Consider the following 6092-nt stretch of genomic DNA (forward strand, 5'->3'; position numbering starts at 1 on the left):
GGATAAGTGACCTGGAAGTTAAAATAGTGAAAATGACTACCACAGAACGAATAAAGAAAAAAAATGCAAAGAATTGAGGATGGTCTCAGAGAACTCTGGGACAACATTAAATGCATCAACATTCGAATTATAGGGGTCCGAGAAGAAGAGAAAAAGAAAGGGACTGAGAAAATATTTGAAGAGATTATAGTTGTAAACTTCCCTAATATGGGAAAGGAAATAGTCCATCAAGTCTGGGAAGCGCAGAGAGACCCATACAGGATAAATCCAAGGAGAAACACACCAAGATACATATTAAAACTATCAAAAATTAAATACAAAGGAAAACTATAAAAAGCAGCAAGGGAAAAGCAACAAATAACATACAAGGGAATCCCCATAAGGTTAACAGCTGATCCTTCAGCAGAAATTCTGCAAGCCAGAAGGGAGTGGCAGGAATATTAAAAGTAATGAAAGGGAAAAACCTACAACCAATATTACTCTACCCAGAAAGGATCTCGTTCAGATTCAACAGAGAAATTAAAACCTTTACAGACGAGCAAAAGCTAAGAGAATTCAGCACCACAAAAACAGCTTTACAACAAGTGTTAAATGAACTTCTCTAGGCAGGAAACACAAGAGAAGGAGAAGATCTACAATAACAAGCCCAAAACAAGAAAATGGTAATACGAACATACATATCGATAATTACCTTAAATGTGAAAGGATTAAATGCTCCAAGCAAAAGACATAGACTGGCTGAATGGATACAAAAACAAGACCCGTATATATGCTGTCTACAAGAGAACCACTTCAGACCTAAGGACACGTATGGACTGAAACTGAGGGGATGGAAAATGATATTCCATGCAAATGGAAATCAAAACAAAGCTGGAGTAGCAATTCTCATATCAGAAAGAATAGACTTTAAAATAAAGGCTATTACAAGAAACAAAGAAGGACACTACATAATGATCAAGGGATCAATCCAAGAAGAAGATACTAAAATTGTAAATATTTATGCACCCAAAATAGGAGCACCTCAATATAAGGCAAATGCTAGCAGCCATGAAAGGGGAAATCAACAGTAACACAAGGACACGTATGGACTGAAACTGAGGGGATGGAAAATGATATTCCATGCAAATGGAAATCAAAACAAAGCTGGAGTAGCAATTCTCATATCAGAAAGAATAGACTTTAAAATAAAGGCTATTACAAGAAACAAAGAAGGACACTACATAATGATCAAGGGATCAATCCAAGAAGAAGATACTAAAATTGTAAATATTTATGCACCCAAAATAGGAGCACCTCAATATAAGGCAAATGCTAGCAGCCATGAAAGGGGAAATCAACAGTAACACAATAATAGTAGGGGACTTTAACACCCCGCTTTCACCAATGGACAGATCATCCAAAATGAAAATAAATAAGGAAACAGAAGCTTTAAATGACACATTAAACAAGATGATCTTAATTGATATTTATAGGACATTCCATGCAAAAACAACAGAATAAATTTTCTTCTCAAGTGCTCATGGAACATTCTCCAGGATAGATCATATCTTGGGTCACAAATCAAGCCTTGTTAAATTTAAGAAAATTGAAATCATATCAAGTATCTTTTCCAACCACAATGCTATAAGACTAGATATCAATTACAGGAAAAAAAATGTAAAAAAATACAAACACATGGTGGCTAATAAATACACAACTTAATAACCAAGAGATCACTGAAGAAATCAAAGAGAAAAATCCAAAAATACCTAGAAACAAATGACAATTAAAATACGACAGGGCTTCATTGGTGGTGCAGTGCTTGAGAGTCCGTCTGCCGATGCAGGGGACGTGGGTTCGTGCCCCGGTCCGGAAGGATCCCACATGCCATGGAGCAGCTTGGCCCATGAGCCATCGCCGCTGAGCCTGCGCGTCCAGAGCCTGTGCTCCGCGACGGGAGAGGCCACAGCAGTGAGAGACCCACGTACCGCAAAAAAAACAAAAAACAAACAAACAAAAAAAAAAACGCGATGACCCAAAACCTATGGGATGCAGCAAAATCAGTTCTCAGAGGGAAGTTTACAGCAATACAATCCTACCTTAAGAAACAAGAAACATCACAAATAAACAACCTAACCTTACACCTAAAGCAATTAGAGAAAGAAGAAGAAAAACAACAAAAAAAACCAGTCTTCCCTGGTGGCGCAGTGGTTGAGAGTCCACCTGCCGATGCAGGGGACACGGGTTCGTGCCCCGGTCTGGGAAGATCCAACATGCCGCGGAGTGGCTGGGCCCATGAGCCATGGCCAGTGAGCCTTCGTGTCCAGAGCCTGTGCTCCGCAAAGGGAGAGGCCACAACAGTGAGAGGCCCACGTACCGCAAAAAAAAAACAAAAAACCAAAAAAACCCCAAATTTAGCAGAAGGAAAGAAATCATAAAGATCAGATCAGAAATAAATGAAAAAGAAATGAAGGAAACGATAGCAAAGATCAATAAAACTAAACGCTGGTTCTTTGAGACTATAAATAAAATTGATAAACCATTAGCCAGACTCATCAAGAAAAAAAGGGAGAAGACTCAAATCAATAGAATTAGAAATGAAAAAGGAGAAGTAACAACTGACACTGCAGAAATACAATCATGAGAGATTACTACAAGCAACTATATGCCAATAAAAGGGGCAACCTGGAGGAAGTGGAAAAATTCTTAGAAAAGCAAAACCTTCCAAGACTGAACCAGGAAGAAATAGAAAATATAAACAGACCAGTCACAAGCACTGAAATTGAAACTGTGGTTAAAAATCTTCCAACAAACAAAAGCCCAGGACCAGATGGTTTCACAGGCAAATTCTATCAAGCATTTAGAGAAGAGCTAACACCTATCCTTCTCAAACTCTTCCAAAACATAGCAGATGGAGGAACACTCCCAAACTCATTCTACGAGGCCACCATGACCTTGGTACCAAAACCAGACAAAGATGTCACAAAAAAAGAAAACTACAGGACAATATCGCTAATGAACATAGATGCAAAAATCCTCAACAAAATACTAGCAAAAAAAATCCAACAGTACCTTAAAAGGATCATCCACCATGATCAAGTGGGGTTTATCCCAGGAATGCAAGGATTCTTCAATATACACAAATAAATCAATGTGATACACCATATTAACAAATTGAAGGATAAAAACCATATGATAACCTCAATGGATGCAGAAAAACTTTCGACAAAATTCAACATCGATTTTTGATAAAAACCCTCCAGCAGGTAGGCATAGAGGGAAATTACCTCAACAAAATAAAGACCATATGTGACAAACCCATAGCCAACATCATTCTCAATTGTGAAAAACTGAAACCATTTCCACTAAGATCAGGAACAAGACAAGGTTGCCCACTCTCACAACTGTTATTCAACATAGGTTTGGAAGTTTTAGCCACTGCAATCAGAGAATAAAAAGAAATAAAAGGAATTCAAATTGGAAAAGAAGAAGAAAAACTGTCACTGTTTGCAGATGACATGACACTATACATAGAGAATACTAAAGCTGCTACCAGAAAACCACTAGACCTAATCAATGAATTTGGTAAAGTAGCAGGATAGAAAATTAATGCACAGAAATCTCTTGCATTCCTATACGCTAATGATCTAAAATGTGAAAGAAATTAAGGAAACACTCCCATTTACCACTGCAACAAAAAGAATAAAATACCTAGGAATAAACCTACCTATGTAGACAAAAGACCTGTATGCAGAAAACTATAAGACACTGATGAAAGAAATTAAAGCTGATACAAACAGATGGAGAGATATACCATGTTCTTGGATTGGAATTGTCAACATTGTGAAAATGACTATACTACCCAAAACAATCTACAGCTTCAATGCGATACCTAGCAAACTACCACTGGCATTTTTCACAGAACTAGAACAAAAAAATTCACAATTTGTTGGGAAACATAAAAGACCCCGGATAGCCAAAGCAATTGTGAGAAATAAAAGCTGAGCTGGAGGAATCAGGCTCCCTGACTTCAGATTATACTACAAAACTACAGTAACTAGAGAAGGGAAATAAAAACAAAAATAAACAAATGGGACCTAAAGAAAATTAAAAGCTTTTGCACAACAAAGGAAACCATAAACAAGACAAAAAGACAACCCTCAGAATGGGAGAACATATTTGCAAATGAGTCAACGGACAAAGGATTAATCTCCAAAATATATAAACAACTCATGCAGCTCAATATCAATAAAACAAACAACCCAATCCAAAAATGGGCAGAAGATCTAAATAGATATTTCTCCAAAGAAGGTATACATATTGCCAACAAACCCATGAAAGAATGCTCAACATCACTAATCATTAGAGAAATGCAAATCAAAACCACAATGAGGCATCACCTCACACCGGTCAGAATGGCCATCATCAAACAATAAATGCTGGAGAGAGTTTGGAAAAAAGGGAACCCTCTTGAACTGTTGGTGGAAATGTAAATTGATACAGCCACTATGGAGAACAGGTGAGATGGATCGACCTAGAATCTTTCATACAGAGTGAAGAAAGTCAGAAAGAGAAAAACAAATACCATATCCTAACACATATATATGGAATCTAAAAAAAAAAAAAGTTCTGAAGAACATAGGGGCAGGACAGGAGTAAAGACACACACGTAGAGAATGGACTTGAGAACACGGGGGTGGGGGGGAGGGTAAGCTGCGACGAACTGAGAGAGTAGCATTGACATATATACACTACCAAATGTAAAATAGATAGCTAGTGGGAAGCAACCACATAGCACAGGGAGACCAGCTCGGTGCTTTGTGACCACTTAGAGGGGTGGGATAGGGAGGGTGGGAGGGAGATGCAAGATGGTGGGGATATGGGGATATATGTATACGTATAGCTAATTCAGTTTGTGATACAGCAGAAACTAACACACCACTTTTAAGTAATTATACCGCAATAAATATGTTAAAAAAAAAAGAAAAGGAGCAGGTTTGGGAATTATGAAGTCAGTTTGGGATGTGTAAAGTTGAGATCAGGGTAGTTGTTTTGCTCTGGGTGTGATCAGCTGCACAAGTACAGATCAGAATGATTAGTTGTATGGATTAAACAGGATTTATCAAAAGAGTGACTCGTGAGACAATAGAAGGCAAGAAATATGATTACGAGGGTATATAATTATTTTAAGGACAACACATGGATTAAAGACAGAAGCTGGTTCAGGAGCTCATTAAAAAAATGCAGTTTAGTTTTGTAGATTGATTTTATGTCCAGCTACCTTGCTAAACTATCTTATTTATTCTAATGATTTATCTATAGTTGCTTTTACATATTCTTAGTACACTATATTATCTGTGAATAATGACAGCTTTGTCTCTTCCTTTCCAATCATTATGTATTTTATTTAAATATTTTGTCTATGTATTCTGGCTAGGTTCTTCAGTACAATGGTGAATAGAAATGGTAATAATGGGCAATTTTTGTCTTGCTAATGATCTTAAAGGAAATGTCTTCACTTTTTAAGTAGATTAGTATGATCTTTTCTAAATAATTTTTGCAGATACCCTTTATCAGGTTAAGAAAGTTCCTTCTACTTTTAGTTTTCTAAGAATTTTTCTTATGAATGCATGTTGGATTTTATCAAGTTTTTTCTACATCTATTGAAATGATCACTTGGTTTATCTTTTTAAACTATTAATGTCATGGATTACATTATTTGATATCAAAATAAACAAATTTATATTCCTCAAATATATTTTTATGATGATACGCTACTTTTTATAATTTTTAGATTTAATTAGCTGATTTTTTTAAATTATTTTTATATCTTGGTTCATGAATGAGACTATCTTGGGATAGTTTATGTGAGATTTTAATTCCTTGTTCTTTTTTTTTTAACATCTTTATTGGAGTATAATTGCTTTACAATGGTGTGTTAGTTTCTGCTTTATAACAAAGTGAATCAGTTATACATATACATATGTCCCATATCTCTTCCTATTGCATCTCCCTCCCTCCCACCCTCCCTATCCCACCCCTCTAGGTGGTCACAAACCACCAAGCTGATCTCCCTGTGCTATGCGGCTGCTTCCCACTAGCTATCTATTTTA

Source organism: Physeter macrocephalus, chromosome 21, assembly GCF_002837175.3.
Source record: "Physeter macrocephalus isolate SW-GA chromosome 21, ASM283717v5, whole genome shotgun sequence".
NCBI lineage: Eukaryota > Metazoa > Chordata > Mammalia > Artiodactyla > Physeteridae > Physeter > Physeter macrocephalus.